The sequence below is a fragment of the Poeciliopsis prolifica genome, unplaced genomic scaffold (assembly GCF_027474105.1).
Source record: "Poeciliopsis prolifica strain line A6 unplaced genomic scaffold, Auburn_PproV2 SCAFFOLD031, whole genome shotgun sequence".
NCBI classification, from domain to species: Eukaryota; Metazoa; Chordata; class Actinopteri; order Cyprinodontiformes; family Poeciliidae; genus Poeciliopsis; species Poeciliopsis prolifica.
The window spans coordinates 2,935,754-2,954,248 of NW_026562406.1; positions in this window are offsets into that span (position 1 = coordinate 2,935,754).

Genomic DNA, 18,495 nt, shown 5'->3' on the forward strand with positions numbered 1-18,495 from the left:
TTGAATCTCATTTGCGAAGAGTGCTCGGTTTGCGGCGACGGAGCAGCGTGGAAGTCGCTAATACCCGGCGCTGGGACGGGCACGATGAAACGCTGTCGCCCTTTTTGCCCCGCCCATTTGACTCGTCGGCTACAGCGCGCCAAATCCGTCTTTCTGCAGCCTCGTGGAGGAGTTGCTGCAGACAGCTTGTTAAATATGCATTGACTGACCGGTGGGCAACCCTGTGAAGTGTCAGCGAGCTTCAAGTCGAACTGAAGCAAAAAGGTATGACGGGTGCCGGTGTCAATCAGAAAGTCTATCCACACCCAAGTCGTAGATTGCACCAGGACAAGATCAACCAGGTTTCACCCCCACCACGTCCTTACTCTGAATGTTACTGTGTGTTTTATGCTGCTCGACCAACACGTGTGGCTTTTCTCTGTTGCTCTTTCTCAGCAGATAATTTCAGCGACCGTCTCTGGTGGGAGGAATTGCTGAGGCGAGGGAGAAATCAAACCAAGTTACTCTGTGCAGCGAGGGTTTTCCCCCAGAGCACATTCTGTATGTCCAAAACCCTTGCAAGACTGCATTTTGCTCAAGGGATTTATGTCTGTGGAGTGAGTGCGTGTGCATTTGCAGGATCCAATAAAAAAACAAAAAGCAAAACAAGCAGCATTTTTACACACAGTGACTTGCAAAATTGTTCATACTGCTGCAGCTTTTCAAGTTTTATCACATTAAAACAAACTTCTGTCTTTTATTTGGATTTTATGTGACAGACTGTTAAGAAGCAATGGGTTTTTTCTCTCACCCTTAGTTCCAGAATGTGTAAATGAACCTTTTGTGTGTGTGTGTGTGGGTGAGTCTTTTGTGGCAGCCATCTTGGATGAGGATAGAAATGTCTTTGCAGAGAAAAAAGGAGTCTTATTTCACATTTGATGCCAGCTTTGATCCGTTTGGTCCAATGGATACATCAAATGGGTCAAAGTTTCATTTGACCCATTTGATTGGATCAAAATGGAACCTTTTGACCTTCACGCTAAATACTACATCGTTAGCCTCATAGCAAAACTGCCCTAGTAATATTTTTGGCCAAATTGAGGTATCTGCAATCTGGATCCCTCCACCCCATATTTTATTCATGATTTTCTTAATTTTTCTGAAAATGCTAAAATGCCACTTGTGCTGTGAGGTTGACGATGTGTGACCTGCGACGGAATCGGTTCCTTCAAACAACATCGATGTGTTAAACTGAACCCAGTCAAAATCTAGATCTGAATCTAATTTGTTGAAAAACCCGATGCTTTTGATCAAGAGAACGGGCAACAATTTCAATTTGAAGGTGTTTAAAGCTGCCAGAGTCAGACCCCAACAAACTTTCAGCTGTCATTCCACAGAAAGGTGGTTCTACAACATGTTGACTCTGGGCGATTTGAGTACAAATGCACTCTACTATTCAGATTTTCGACTTGTAAGCATTTCGTAATTTCCCTTTCGTAATCACGATTATGCTCTGCTACTTTGTGTGAGTCTGTCCCACGGATTCCTCCAGTTAGACACAGCAAAGTTTGCGGTCGTAACATATAAATACGGAGGGAATACAAATCTGCACAGTTTTAGCGTCTGTGCTCAAAGGCAACTGAACCAGAACACTCAGCGAAAAGCTGAGTAAGCTTTTCACCGAGTGTGTTTTTCCTAGAAAGGTGCTTAACAAAACAAAAAGCGACAACAACAAAAGAAAAGAGACAAACAGCGTAGACAGTTTTCTCTGCAGCACCACACAGGCTCCCTCAAAGTAAGTCAACAAGTACAGTCCAACAGATTGAGGGCATGACTGTTTCTGGTGATGCCTCCATTTGGTGGGTTTCCAGGTGGCAACCGGGCTGACAGTTCTGGGGCTGTTCAGCTGCAGGCTCCGTTCACTGATCTCTCTCCTGAGATGCACTTCAGCTCCGAGCAACAGAGCAGCCGCAGAGATAACAGAGAAGTCAATTTTCTCCACTTTCTTCTTGCTGCTTTTTTTTTTTTGCCCCCCAAACACCCTTGTTCCTCTCCCTCTCCTCCCCACGTCCCAGCTAAAAGAGAAGCGTCTGCACACTTGTGGAAAATACAAAAATCAGGCGAGACAAAGATCTACCTTTAATCCAAGCGTAAGCAGAAACACGTCAGCGTGTGTACATTTGTGGAGCAAACGTTTTCGGGCGCGTGCGCCGTCCCGCCAAACGCCACGCTCTCTCTCGTCCCCGCTGCGCCCTAAAGGAGCTCTCGCAAATTTGTGCAAGATGAGAGAGGCTGAGATGCAGGGGAGGGAGGCGAACTGACAGAAAGAGAGAAGGAGAGAAAGAGAGAGAGAAAGAGAAACTAGAAGGATTCTCCACCTCGCTTCACTTCTCCCTGGCAGCCAGAGGCTTCTGCAAAGCTTTTAGTAAGAAAACAAGCAGCTGTGTGATGGATCAAACAGCAACAGCAGCTACTTCTCAGCCTACCCGGCACATTGCCAGCTTTGATATTTCAGTCACTATCGCTGCTCGCGTTGCGTTGGGTAAATGAATCCTTTTATTTTGGAGCTGTCGCCATCGGTCGTTCCTCGACTGAAATCCACCTTCTTGTTCAAGCAAACCAGACACTCATGAAGCCCGTCTCACCGGCCCGGCCCAGGCTTCCCCTCGCCTCTCCCAAGACCGACTTTCCTGAAAGTGAGCCGTGTTTTTCCCCCTCGCGCCGGTGTTGGCCGGAGGTGAATGATGTGTTGTAATTACTGCCAGCCCCGTGGGCAGAAGGCAAAACAAGGTTTCAGTCACTTTGCGTGAGTGTGTCTGAAGTGAGTGAGTGAAGAGATGCCGCTGCACCCACTCACCGACTCGCTTGTTGCGACATGAACTCAAATGTTATTGCTCAGGGCCGGGATGCCAAACTTTATTAAGGATTGGAAAAGTCTTTACTTTTAAATATTTTTTAATTTACCTCTCGTATCTTGGCACTTCCTGTTGTTGTCAAACCAGTAGAAGAAAATCCAGATTTCCAGCTTGAGAAAATGTAAGACAAGTCTGAAGCCGATTTCAAAGTTGCGGACGAAGTACGGGACAGCCGTAAGAACGATACACGTTTTCAATGCAGAGTCTTTAATAACCCTGCTGATGTTTACGCTGTGAGCGGTCCAGCAGGCTAGAAATAACCCCAGATACATTTTCTACCGTGCATCTGGGTTGTGTGTTGTCCTGGGAACTGACGGTCTGACGGGACACCCCCGACCGTGACATTTGCCGAACTCCTCCTGATCAGTGACAGGAGGGTTGAAACCAGAAGAAATTGCTACATTTATTGCCATAGTCATTTTAAAAACAGGTGTTAGAGAGGTGTGAATACTCATAAGTATGGCAACAACGTGACAAGCTCCATCTATTTGTTCAGGCCGTTAGCGTCTCCTCCAATAACAATATGTCATATCAACATATGATGGAGTATTCAATCATTTCACCAAACTCTGACCTCAACTTGCACAGCAGCAGTTTCAGGTTTTGCAATCTTGATTTAAAAGCTTAAAAATGGAGTGAAAACTGTGCCAAAAACAGGAAGTCACACACGCTCCCAGTTTGGCAATATTTCAGATATTAGAAACAAAAATGAATAGTTATTAATATTTATTGACATGAAAAGTTTATATTGTGATATGTTTTTCCATCCACATCATCCAGGCCTTCAGGAGAGTTTAAGTTGTTTTACATTTTCTTTTCAGATTGCCTGATCTCCATTTCACATTTACAACCAGCAAAAATAGCTGTGCACATTTTTTTAAACCAACCTTGAGACCTTTGCTTCTTGTCTTCAACATGTGACATGACGAATTCATGCGGTTTGTAAAGACGAGCAGCGCATTCCAAGCCCCGGCAAACAGGGACAACAAATATAGACTCAAATTAGCCACGGCTTGGTTCATTAACAAGGCGATCCATCTGAAGCCTGCAACAGTTCAATTTACATCCTCTTCAAGTTAAGCCTGCTTTAAGGTACTCCCACTCACAGACTGCGCGTAAATGCGCCCACTTCATTTTGCGTCGTCTCCTTTCTTGCAGGTAAACTTCAGAGACATGCCGTCTTTCATCTCCTCTCATTTATTTTAATAAGCAAGTGCGGTGAAGAAAACTGATGAAGGGAGAACCTTTTTGAAGAACAAGATGTGATGGTCAGAGTCCATTTAAAGCGCAGCGCATGCATAAAGATTGTGCTGCATAATTAATGACGGCTCGAGCCGTGGCTAGCAGCTGCTACATATCAATTTTGGATTTGCTCGTAGCATAAACTTTGCCATGTGTTGGTTGTGTCTTACAAAAGAGGAGCTGAAGTCTTCACAAAAATGATCATTTATTTAAGCTACATTTGCTTTCATGAGCTTGATACAACCTTTAGTGTGAAAGTAGGAAAATAAAATCAATTGTGCAGTGTGAGGGCTATGGACTTTTCAAGAATAGAAAAAAAAGACCTATTCATTGTGCTTTATGTATCTAGGGATATCGGTAGCCAGCAGCATTCCTCCGCACATATTGAGAAATCCCAAGCCACTCTCAGGCTTGCTCTAGGATATATATATATGTACACACAGCAAGATACTTGTTTTGGTTTGAAAAAAGCCTAATATTGTATACCCATTGCTAAATTAGATATTCTCTAAAAAATAAAACTAAAGCAAAAAACAACCTTTTTTGTTGTCTTTAGTTGAGTTAGTTTTCTGACTTTTGGCTGTTCTCTTTTTAGGAGTCCCCACCCTCCTCCACCTAACTCCGTCTTCTGCGTCCTCTGTCCAAATGCCTCCATGTCCCCTTTGACAGCATCCATATCGCTCCTCTTTGGCCTTCCTTGTTGTCTTTTTCCTGGCAGCTGCATCTCGAATATCCTCTCCCAAATATACCCTCTGCCTCCCCGCTGCACATGTCCGAACCATCTCCGTCTGGCCTCTCTGACTTTACCTCTCAGTCTTTTCTAGACCTCCTGGGTCAAATATTAACCCTTAACTAATCGAGGTTAGCATTCTTGGTGTGACCCAAAATACCAGGTTGGTGTTTTCATAGGTTTAAGGGTAAGACTATCAAATAGTTGGTGGAAAAGAATGACCCATAAGTTGAATGAAAAAATATTAGTAGGCTGATGTTTGGGTTAAATTGAAAGAATTTCTTTATCAACCACATCACATTTATCTACGTAAACGTGATAAATTGCATATTCCATATGATATCATAAAATATTGTGTAATTCTGGTCTAAATTGATGACATGAACAAATCTTTGGTCAAAGTTTTAATGTTCATAATAGTAATGTTAGCATGTGCTAACAACTCAGCAGCTAAATGCAGCGATTAGCACTATCTTACGTAAACAAACTCAGTCTTTAGGGTGAATTGTAAAGTCATAAACACAATTCACTGACCTTAACATTATTCCAGAACAAAGAGCTTGTCGTCGTTTAGCTTCAAAATGGCGGTCACTGCAGAAAGAGCCTCGTCACTTTGCTCGCCACCTCTGGAAAACAACAAAATGTGGGATGCTGTTGGTTCAAAACTGTCCCAACTTCTGTCGCAGCAGCATTTATTTAGGCTTTACCTGACCGTCAAACTGACCAGAAGTGTTTTTCAGGACTATCACAGAACAGACGCTGCGATGATTTCTGGGCTCTTGGTAAAATTACTTTACTCCACGATGTTGCAACTTGAGAAGCGCCTCCTCTTGTATTCATTTTATGTCAGTGCTTGCAGAGCACAGTAACATAGAAGTCTTACTGTTTGTGTTTAGTTTACTGAAACATGCCTGGGGTGTTTCAGGGGTTATTTTCCCTAACAAAAAAATAAATAAATAAATAATAATAATAAAAGAAATACATACTTCTCTTTCAAATTTCAATGTTTACCTCAACAGATGTCTATCTTAAAAGTACTCCTGCTAAAGACAATTCTCTCTGTTCAACTAGCACCATGTACTTAGGTGCATAATTATTTCTGTTGTAGCTGTGATTATCCTGGAGGCAAAATTCCTTCAGTTTTATACGGACAAACGATTCAGATGCGATTCAGGCAGCGCGAGCGGCTGAACCGGTAATAACTCTGCGCTCGTTTGAACCTAATTACACCAAAACTCACCCTGTCAGCGGTCCCCTCTATAGATTACCTATACGGTAATAATTGGAGAGCAATAACCCAGTGAATTTTGGCTTGTACTGTCAGAACCTCCTGCTCTCCACTTTAAAGCTCTCATTTAGTCAGGGGGAACATTTGCACTCAGGGTCAGCCGCTCCACATCCCGCATTTCCAGCCGGTTAAATGAGGCTCTCGCTGTGGCCGCTGCAGTCTTATTGATCCCTTTCCTGAGCTCACCAAGTGGAGTTTATGCACTAAATTTAGTTTAGTGCTAAGGGCCCTCATTAATAACAGATCTATCGGCTGGGGGGCATGAAAGGGGTCAGGGGGTACTTTACTGTGAGAGCATGCATGAGAGACAGAAAGATCTAGATGCGGTCTGATTTTAGTACTGCAGGCCAGAAAGTGACAACAGGTGTTTAATTTCCTCTTGTTTTTATGGATACGGTTGCAAAACTGACGACTTTTAAGAAGAAAATGTTGGGAGGAAAAAATATTGATATTATTTTGAAAAGAATTATAAATCTGCCAGTGCTACGTTCTGTTTGCAAATATAACTCAAATGCAGGCAGCGGGAGATGGGCATGAGCCCAACCACACTGGTGAACAAGCCTAAGAGAAACCGAAGCTCAGACAAAAAACACAAAAGAAAGAAAGAGTAGAATGATCTGACGACAACTAAAAGACACAGTGACCGTATTTATGAAGTAATTACTAATGATACTTTCTCAGATCTTACCAGATTCCACTCAGTTCCTTCATTCATTATTCCTCAACAGGTCTTGCCATATTTAGTTCAAAAGTCTTGCTGTAAAAAATCCCCATCCACTCCCGTTTGGGTTCAATCTCTGCATTTATTCTTCTGTTCTGTGTGCGTTTGAGTCAGTGTTACCGGTTTATGGTTTACAGGCTTAACACCAATGTGCAACACACTTTAAAATGTTGCATCATTTTCCTTCCCCTTCAAAATAATGCACATTACGTCCCAATGAAATGCAGGGCCGTGTGTCGTTTTGAACTGAAAATGTTAATAAAGGTGTGAGTACAGCTTTCAAGGCTCTGCATAGGAAACATTTTTGCTTCAACGTACTGAACACGACCGAGTCGAATAGTAAGCCTGTGATCCCGCTGACATGGGATTACAGTAATGGCCGTGCTGTGACTAACACTGCTAACCTTAACGGCAGCCTCACGCAGCGTCGTGTGAAGCCAGCCGTGACGTAAGCGAAAAAAGCAATCTTGTGCATCGTTTCCAATAATCAGAAATCATTATCTGACGGCTTGACGATTGCTTCCGAGAGTTTAACACCTGTTTAAAATTCCCGCCCGCTTACAACATGTAAACCAAATCCCGATAAGCGGGGGAGGGGGGTTTTAAAGAGTGACTGGGTTGATGCTGCTGGAGTGGATCTTGTTTGGATCTGGTCCGCCCGCCTGGCCGTAGGGCGCAGCCTGTAATGACAGGCCTCCCAGCAGCCGCACAGCCACACGGAGCATGGCTCATCGCAGACAGCAGCCCTTACAGGGGGAATTATGTGGAGCGACCTGGCGCCGCAGAACTAGATTTTCCAGCACACTGCCTCTCTTGGGTTGTGTTGACAGTGAGTAAGCCTTCAATTTACTGTGCCAGTCAATAAATCCCCCCCTCTGTCCAAACCAAAGGGAATTGATGGATCATTGGAAGCACTCTTCTCTTCCTGCATGCTGCACTTGTTTAGTGTTTTTGCTCTTTTGCAGCTGGGGGTGAGCGTGTTCTGGGAGAGTGGACTTTCACCCCGAACACAAACGGGTCACCCCCAACCCGAAATGTCCAGTGAGTTGTAAATGCTCGAGCTTAAAAAACACAAAACAATTTCCCTGAGCACTCATGTATGCACGAGGCTCACAAAGTACACTCAATCTGTTTGCTTTAAAAGTCAAGCTTTGCTTTCATTTGAACAAAGCCACAACCAATCACAACAGTGTTTTTCACCTTACAAGCCAAAACCCCGAACAATTTTGTCACAGTCACAAATATGAGTATTTTGTTTTCAAGTTTTCATGTGATTAACCAATACAAAGTGATGCATATACTTGTAATTTTGAAGCTGCTTTGACAGGGCAGTATGATACGTTTTCCAGCCACATCGTATCATTTTGTAGCACTTGCTACAAAATGATACAAAATGATTTTGTAGCACTTGCACTTTTGTAGCACAAAATGATTTTGTAGCACTTGCTTTGTTATCTTCAGTTGTTCTAAGAGTGCTGCATATATCAAATTTGTTTGGAAACAAATTTTACTCAATTGAATGGCTTGAAATTAGGTCTCTGTTTCCTTAAAAAAAAAACAGCTCGTTCTGAAGATCCACCTTCAGGAAGTAAACACGGCATGGGTCCTCCATTAACCTTCTAACAAAGTTTTTCCCAACCTTGAACTGAGAAGTGGCTCCAATAATAAGTCCAGCAGATGCGCCGTTCCTCCAGCGGTTTGCTAAATTGCTCCTGGCTAGTCTGAAGGATCAAAGTGGGAGGAGTCATGGAAGAGAGTTGCTCTGTGAGGCGGAAGCTCGGTGGCTTGGAAACTGCATCTTCGTCCCCAGAGGAGGATCTTGGCTTTAGCAAGATTATCCTAACCTCTGCTCAGGATCAAAACATTTACAGCCTTCCTAATACTTTTCTCTCAATATATTTCTAATAATTTATTTTTCCATGAAGTCTGACCACCTTCCCTGTCCCAATATAGAATTGCATCCCCTCAAAAAAATGATCTCTCTCCTTTGTTGAGTTTTTAGTTATGTTTATTTCCTGTCTGGTTATTCCGTGCTACTCCATTTTAATTGTTTCTTAGGTCTAGTTATGCCTCAGTGTTAGATTCATATCTCCCAGTCCCCTGTGAACGCTCTCTCTCTCTCGTTCTCGCTCTCCCTCTCTCTCCACTCACACCTGCAACCTGTTCCCAACCAGCCATCTGTTCCTTGTTCAGTAATCAACCTTCCCAGTTTATATATATGCAACTCATTCTCGGTTCCTCTTGTCAACTCCCCGTTGATTCCCTGCTGTCAGTTTTCTCCTGGATGTCGGGTTTAGCTTTGGCTCCTTGCTCCCTGTGATTTTTGTAAAGTTTTCAGTTTGCTCTTTTAAAAACAAATCAACGTGAATTACGCTCCCTTCTCCTGTCTGCATTCTGGGTCCGCCAACAAAACACTTCACCACGGCAAAAGGAACAAGGGGCTAAATTGAATATGAACCTGTTTTGGTCGGTTTCCTTCCACTTCCTCACTGTGCGCGGCCTCATTTTTGGCCTGGCACATAAAAGTCCAATGGAAGACATTAAAGTTTGTATATTGCAACGTGACATAATGTGGGAGGAGTGCAAATACTTTTACGGCACCGTAAATGCAGCTGGCGTCATTAAGCTGAGGCTGCCGAGCCGAAACAGTTTTGTCACTCTCTCAAATCATCCATATGCACTAATTGGTACTACACGCTGCTGTGCGCAAAGAACTTCCCTGCTGGGATTAATAAAGTATTATTTAATTAAATGTAATCATGGCCAACTAAATACCCAGACTTAAAGGACGGTACAGTCAGACACTTAACCTCGCAGAACAGGAGCAGGATGTTAACGTGTTCTGACACACGCTACAATACACTTACTGGTGAGAATTAAACGAGGACATATTTACATATATTGCAACTTAAAAGCAATTAAAATCGCACAGCATAAATCTTCAGGTTCAATTCCCTGGGAGTTGTGGAAGGAAGAAGGCTTTTTTTTTTTATTGGATCACTGCTAAAAGCACAAATTCTTGTTATTGTATCTGTAGTCTAGTTTCCAGATCAAATGTCTTAGAAGTTAGTTTTGTCTTATTTCAAGTGAACTAAGCAACTTTTCATCAAGATATTAAAACCTGTTAAGTCAATAATTCTTTAATATTAATTTAAAAAAATACTTTTTTACATTGGCAGATTATTGGGAAAAATGTTGTGTAGTAAGAGAAATAATCTATCAGTGGAAATAGTAGTTTTTCATCAATATAAATAACTGACTTAAAACAAGCTCCTATAACTTGCTAACTTAAGTACTTGCAAGTTAGTTTCGTCTTATTTCAAGTGAATTCAAATATTTGCATGAGAAACTGGACCATGTCTGAGGAAAACACCAGAACAAGAGGACAAGAGCATCCAGCTGAAAGTGTCAAACCTTTGTTGCGACAAGATGACCTGCTTATTATCATGTTGATTCCATCCTAATATCTTCTTTGCATAAGAAAGTGATTGAAAAAAAAAAAAGAGCCGCAGCACAAGTGAACTCTGTGACAAGACGGCGCCTCAAAAGACACCAGGAAATCCACCAAGAATTGGCTAAAAACTGAGAAATTATAAGTTTGAGGCCAAATCAAACCTCAGGCTTTGATCTTATTACTTAGATGTTTTTTCCCAACTTTGGAAAAGAATGTTTGTTCAATGAATAAATCAAGACAATGTTTCTGGTGCGTACGTTTCATTAAGTTAATTTATTTTCCGTTTACAAAGGCGCATCTGCTACAGTCTTGTCGGATGAGCTGTTGCAAAATCCCGCTCGCCTACCTGCAAGCGCGAGACACGACTTGGTTTCTAAAGCAATCTGTCTCTTGCTCTGATTCTTTCACATGACCTAAGTGAAAACAGAGGAAAGGGCGACAGCGGTAACCTCCACACAAGTGGCAGACCGACTTCCTGCTTCAGCAGACAGAGCCCTAACCGCAGTGTTTGCACTGTTGACTCTTCTTAGCAGATGAAGAGCTTCTCTGTAACAGAAGATCTTCTTATTTAAATTCCAATATTCAATAATTTAAAGGAACTTGCTTCAATTTTTGTGCTGATTGCAATTTTTAGACACTGAAAGATTTTTGTGTGTGGCAGCAGGGAGACGAGCGCTGCAGATTTTTCTGCCCGGCTACAGCAGCTAATGCTCTGAACTGATTCGATCTGATTGGTTGCTGGTCCACAGAGGTTAAAATGGGGAAAACAAAACAAAACAAAAAAAAAACAGGTCTCACAGCCATGCCCCCTTCCCCCACCCCCCCAGAAAAAAAAAAAAAAAGTTCTGTCTAATTTGGATAGTGACTTCTGACATTTTCTTTATTTTATTTTATTTTATAACATAACGGATAAGTTGAGCACATACCACTTCTCCTTGTTCAGGGCATCATCTGTCTCTACAGTCACAACTAATGAACCAGTGCATCCCTCCACTGGTACCCCTGAGGAGGAGTGTGCGTGTGCGTGAGTGTGTGTGTGGGGTTGTGAGGGTAGGCGCAGCCATTGCAGGGCTGCATCAGGGCTGGCTGCTCATGTCAGCCTGCTGTGTTCAAGTGTCAGCTCGTTTCCTTGGATCAGCTTGCTTTTCAATGGCACCACCTCCCTTCTAATCCCTGCCTGTCATTTCACAGCATTTACAGCCCAAACCCCTCGCACACACACGCCTATCGCTTTTTCTGCACAATTCTAAGTGTGGAATCAAATAAATGAGCGGTTGTGTGAAGAGAAAGAGGTAAAATCTGAAATCAAAACAAAGACGTCATCCGTGCAAACAAGCGCGTCGAGTTTATTCTCATGTTGACATATTTCACTTAAACGCCCCTGGATGAAATCGAACGTCAAGTCACTCAAGAGTTGCATATTCTCACAACTATTTCCTCCGATTGGAATATGTTGAAGTGATCAATATGTATACACTGTTCTTTTGCATGCAGCGTTTACAGTACAGAAGCAGGAGATTTGTTTCCCCTTTTCATCCTGCAGCCTGCGTTCCTCGAATCAATATAAACTTTCTGCTATGTCCAAAAACAAATAGATGCCCCGTAAACCTCTGAGCATTTCGTCATGCTACAACTGCCAATACTTTTTTGAACTTTTAATCATGTCGTAATGTCACTTCGAGGTTGTCGATCTGACTCATCCACGCACGTTTGAGCTCCATCAGACTAGCAGCTGCAGCAATACGTCGAAAAGAGCGGAAGGTTTTTAAAAAGACGGAGGAAAGTTTCAATGCAATTTTTTTTGTTTGTTTTTTTTGCATTTATTTTTGATGGCATTTCAAAACAACTGGAGGTAACAGTCTCTTGATTTTGCTAAAAAGTATCACTCTGCGCCTGGAAAATTAAAAATCACCCTCCTTTCAAACAAGTGAGCAACAATTTATATCAGGCTATAAAATTCAAATAAAAGACACTGAAGCTTGTGGTTGTAAAATGACGAACTATAAAAAAAGAAAATGTCCAAGGGATGCTGTATAATTTTGGCACTGTGCAAGAAGCAGGTTTGAGGAAAACCAAAAACTGCTAAATGATCTGTGGTGTTCAGCAATCATAAAGAGGTAGCAATTTAAGATTCCACGACTCCAACGCAGGATAACCTCACCTCGAGCACTGCCTCATAAAAAGAATAAAAAGAAACACCACAATAACGCCTTTTACTCGAGCGCACACATTTTTTTTTGTTTTTTTCCCCCATTTCTCTTTCCTCCACCCCAAAACAAGTTCACAGTCGACTTCGCCTCTCAAATTGCTCCGTCGGAAAACATAAAAATACTCAAAAACCGCAGATAGCGCAGTGAATTTAAAGTTTGTATCGTTGGCATAACTGCGTGGCACGCGTTCAATAATGTCGATGGGTTTGTGTTCCCATCTGGTCCGGCTGCTCTATTAGCCGGTTAAGAGCTTCTGCGGTGTTGGCAGATGGCTGATTTAGAAAGCTCTGTCAGTACGACAAGGTGAGTGTGGCTGGAAACAAAGAAAAGAAAAGAAAAAAAAAGAAACACAGAATGGGGTTGACCTTTGCACCCTGAGCCACTCGTGCTATGATAAAATGCTGACACGTCGGACTTTCATCTCCTCTCTCCGTTTCGGTTCGACCTACTGTAAGAGAGATGTTGTGGGGGGTGCGATTAAATCACGCATTGCGTGTGTGTGTGTGTGGGGGGGGGGGGAGAGGGGTGTGTGTGTGTGTGTGTGTGTGTGTGTGTGTGTGTGTCTTTAAAACGCGCTCCAGACGCCTCTCGGTGCCTGGCTGGCAAACAGATTACGCCGTGAGTCTGAACTTTGATTGTGTGTCTTGTGAGCGAGCGGCGAATGTTTGCGGCTTGTGCGGCGCAAAGTTTGAGTGAGAGCAAGTGGGAACGTTGGCAGTGGGATTTCGCTGTGATTAAGAGCAGTTCGCGTGGTTTACAGCTGCCTTTTCCAGAGGGAATTAACTCTTAATATTTACAGCGAGGGCCAGTGCAGAGCGTTTGGCAGCTGCTCTGCCGTTTGTGTGGTGCCAAGAGAAATAATAATAAATTTTTCTTTTTTTTTTTTTTAAATCAAGAATGAAACCCAGAACCAGTCACACCTTTGTCTGCCATCTGGATGTTTGTAAAAAAAAAGTAAAAACTAAAACTTCAATTCAGATTGTTTTTTTTTTTTTTGGTTTGTTTTCTTTTGTAGCTGCTTTAATGCAAACCGCACCCGATAGTAGACCAAGTAAAGCTGAAACCAGATATTTCTGCATGATGTTAAGTCAGACTGAACCTTTAACGTCTTAGGTCAGTTAAGACTACAGTTTTTTTCTTATTAAGCTTTTACCCCAGATATTAAATGACAGAAACAAGCAAACAAACAAACATACATAAAAGGTGAACAGAAACTTAAAATACTCAAACTAAAGCTGAAAAATTCATGTCAACATAAAATGTCTCAAAGTGAGTCTTTAATCTGATTTCGCTTCCTTTTTTCTTATACTACAAAATATTTACGCTGGCTGTGCTTTGCTAAATGTCTGTTTCATATCTTGTGGAAACAGATCTCTCTTGAAAATGTATTCCTCCATAAGATTAAAGGGAGAAAAAAAGGTCTAAATAAATATCTAATGAAACACAGAAATAGACTCAAAATCTGAACTTATGTTTCTTTCACATTTATTAAAATTGCCTTTAAAACTCTACAGCTTTTGCCAAATGTTTTGGGGTTTCTTCCACAAGCTTCCGATAATTGTTTGATCCACTCCTCCTGCAGGAAGTGGTTATAACTGAATGATTCCTACAAATGTCCTCTGTCTGGACTCCACACATTGACTCATTGACTCTGCAGCCTATGCAACGGTGCAACTAATTTTAACTTGTTGACGAACGCCCCGTCTTGCTTCACTGCTTGAGAATAATGATATTTCATCGTGTCGGAGTGTACTTTGTGAACTGCACCGGTCCCTCCTGCAGGAAAATGCAGAAAGTGCGTCATTTTGTTTAGCGAGAATGCATTAATGGCTTCTTCCTTTCTGAGCGGCCTTGCATCCACACAGACTTTCCATTTTGCCGCCAGGCTGGTTACGCACATTTCCCGCCAAAACACAGGGGCGTCCGCTCTCCCAACGGCGCAATGGCTGCGAGTTTCCAGCGCTCTCACCTGCCTGCAATCGATTTTGAGCAGGCGAACATTCCGCCTTCACGCGTCTGGGAAACTCTTCACGAGGACCAGCCATGCATTCGGAGGTTCGCCGTTCTCTTTCCCGACGTCGAGCAAAATCGATTTTGCGCACAAGAAAGCAGCGTGTTCTGTTAACATAGCAGCGCATGTGCTTTCGATCAACTCCCAACGTTATGAATTATCCTCTCGGAAGCGTCCAGAGTGTTGAATTGGCCGGGTTTTCTCCTCCCAGTTCAGGGATATTGCAACAAGAAAGAAAAACGTGGTATTCCTTACATGTATAATGAACAAAATTGATTCCGATTTCGTTCCAGACAGAGAGAAAAAAAAAGGTGTTTTTTTTTTTTTAATATTGTGCATGTAAACATCTGGTTTAAGCTGTATTGGTACATAAATTAAAGTTGGAGAGGTTGCAGGAAAAGTAAACACCACCTCATTAAATTTGTACCACAAGCCTTCTCTTACAGATAATGTGATAATGATGTGATACAGTGTTTGCAAAAACATTTGAGCAGCTGCGCCGCATAGAAGATGTGAGTGTGCAGCGGAGATTTGCCTATAAAAGGCTTTTGGATTCACCACCCTGGCAATATACTGCTCCTCATAAAATAGTTACTACTTTTTTTTTTTTTTTTTTTTTTTTTGTCAAGAGTCTGGAAAATCATTAAATGAAGCATCCAGCTCCCCGAGTTGGCTAAAGTGCCCACAGCTGCGTTCAAATAGCAATTCCCTTTCATCACTGCCGAACGCCGAGCTATCGCTGTCAATGGTGGAGCAAATTCACGCCGCTCTGACACAAAAGTGCTTTTCACTGGGGACGGTCGGCTGATGAAGTCCAAGTGATCAGGGAGGGTAAAAATTAACGGGAAGGAATTTTTGATTTATTTTTTGAGAGCTTAATTTCCCCTGTGCTGTTGCAATAACACTTTGTTGTTGAATAATAATATATATATATATATATTATATATATATATATAATATATATATATATATATATATATATATATATATATATATATATAGATATATATATATATAAGGATTTCCCCACAGGCTTATGGAATTCACGAAACATTGTATTTCTAATCTTGTAACACCTCAAACACTTCTCAGAAGGCTTAGTAGCGTGTGTCTATGACAGGGTGTCACCATTGTTCAAGAAGTGCATATGTGAGGTCAGACGCTAATGTTGGACGAGAAGGTCTCGCCCACAGTCTGTGCTTTTGTTCATCTCAAACGTGTCCAGTTGGGTTGAAGGTGGGACTCTTTGTGGGTTTTCACCCCAACTTACTCATGTCGCAGTTTATCAGGATTCTGACGTCCTGTGAATTTATGTTTATTTAGTGTTTCCTAAGTTGCTACAGAGAAAACCTGTCGCCAATTTATCAACCGACTTGTCACTCTTTCCCCGTGACATTTCTTTTTTTTTTTTTAACGTCAGCATTTCAAGATGCTGAGGGAAAAAAAGAAATCTCTTACTCTGGAAGTAAGGGACTCCACAGCTAGGAGTTCAAAGTTTATGTACAAATGAAATCTGCTTTATTATAAACCCATCACACATTTTACGAGCCTGAAGCAGAAAAAAGGTCATGTGAGATCGTGTGAGGAATCAGACATTCATTTTGAGACGCGAGATGAGCGCAGCCTTCCCCTTATTTAACAGGGTCCACATGCTGCTACTGCGCTAATGGCTGCTATTATGTAATTATGAGGTAATTTAGTACATAATAAGTACTACTGTATATACTTTGCTTAGTTGGCGTTGCCATAAACCTCAATCTGAACCTGTTGGCGCCAATTTCAAGGCGTCAAACTGCGAAGTCAAACTTCTTTTAAAGACTGTTTGACTTAAAAAGTTTTTATTTTTTTTCATAAACAACTGAAGGTAACATAATTATTTGATTGTGCTATAATATTGTGTTATGTGACTAAAAAACACACAATGCTCCCTTGGTAAGTTTTTTTTTTGTGTGCTACACATTCATCCTCTTTAGAACGCCCGACTAAAGTATATTTCAGCGTTATTTATTTGTTTTCCGCACCTGTAGCTTTATAGTGCTTTCATACTTTGTTTAAACGATGAGTCTGCTACAACACTGAAATTTCCCTCTGGGGACAGATGTGTTCAAACACATCTCTCCGTTTGCTGTTCTTCCTCTTGGCATACGACGAAAAAAAAGAAGAAAAAATAATCCCCTTTGGTTATTAACAGCTTTATTATCTCTAAACAATCTCTGTGAGACATGATGTAGGCGCTATTTCTAACTCGTATGAAACACTAGTGCAAAAAATACAACAAAAAACATTTGCTATCCACTTTTGGTTTTGAACTGCTTATCAAAGTGTGCAAGAGCAAGAAAACATTATTTTTTTTTTTTTACTACTAAATTAGACATACACGCAGAGTTCATATCTCTAACCAGATCAATCACTGTTTTTGGTAGAAAAGTGCCAGTGGGTGAGCAGGCCCACAAAAAAGTGTTGACACGCATGCTGCTCAGAAATAAAAGCATTGATTGAACCGGGCGGGTCTGTTAAAAAAAAAAAGAAAAAAAAAAGCTAAAATGATAGCAATGGGGTGTTTAATCAGCGACTGCCTTCATTCTGTAGAAGTGAAAAACAATTCATCAAACGGGGGAGGTGTCCTCATTTAAGAGAAGGAGAAAAACAAAGACGAGAAACGCGAGAGGAAGTGCTGAAAAACGAGCCGCTGCTGAACTCAAACATCCTGAAACACTTTGGAAAGCAAATCTAAAGCAGAAAAACGTGAAGGGGAAACAAAGCGCCGCGATCTGCATGATCTGAAGGAGAGCCAGAATGAGTATCAGTAGAGTTCTGAGCCAATAACTGGCTCTGTGTTTAGATTCAGAACAACATGTGCCGTATTCCCAACAAATGCATTTTAACGCATGGGAATACGAGTGTTATTCACACTCTTTATAAAAAATACATGTGCATTAGAGCAAACATAATAATAATAAGAAGAAATGGTAAAATCAGTGAGCCAAGTTGCTCTGCTATCATTAATGGGTCACATCTGTCTGCATCCAGAGTTAAACGTTTACAGTCTTCCTGGACAAATGCTGATATATTCAGATATTGACATTCTGACACTACGCATATTATTTTTGCTCAAATGTTGCCTTAGCGCCCCTCAGGAAAACTGTTTAAGATTCAGTTAAAGTGCAGTTTTCAGAGCACGACTCAGAACAAAAAAGACAAAACAAAACAAACCCATCTTCATTACAAGACAGTAAGAAGGCTGGTGTTTCCACTCAGTTCAAAACCCCACAACTTAATCCCAGATGTAGACTGGAAGGACACTTAGCAGACACCACACCTTCCTCGTCCCCACAGGAATACAACTGTCTAAAAGTCGGGTATCAAACAGAGCTGTGTAACTGTGTGGTCAAAAAGGGTTTTGATATTATGGTCTGAGAAACCAAAAAAAGCGCTAGCGTTCCCCAACTAGACTGCGGCTGAAAAAAGGTAACATCTCGCCCACACGCTTTGCCCTCATGAAGCACAAATTCGTCTCACCTCCTGGCTCCTGGAGCCGAGCAGCAAGTAGAAAACGATGCACCTCCCCCAAGACGGGGGCGGGTGGAGTGGTGGGTTCCAGCTGCAAGTAAATTCAAGCTCATTTGTCGTGTCAGATCCATTTCATAGCATCTCCGCCACCTGAAACATTTCGACGCAAAGGGTTGAGTCAGTGAAAAGGTTGCAGTTTATTATTTTTTACAATGCACTTTTACGTCGTCTACAGTAACGTCTCCATGCAGGAACAAATGGAAAAATACAGTTTTCTATTGACGGTCCAATTTTTATGTATTTTTAAATACACACAGTTCAGACCACCAGTCTTGCTGAAGATTAGCACCCTGCAGGCAAATCACAGCCTCACAGGGCCCAGGGTGAATGAGCTGCAGAAAACATCAGCTCATGATGCATTAAAATACAGCCTGG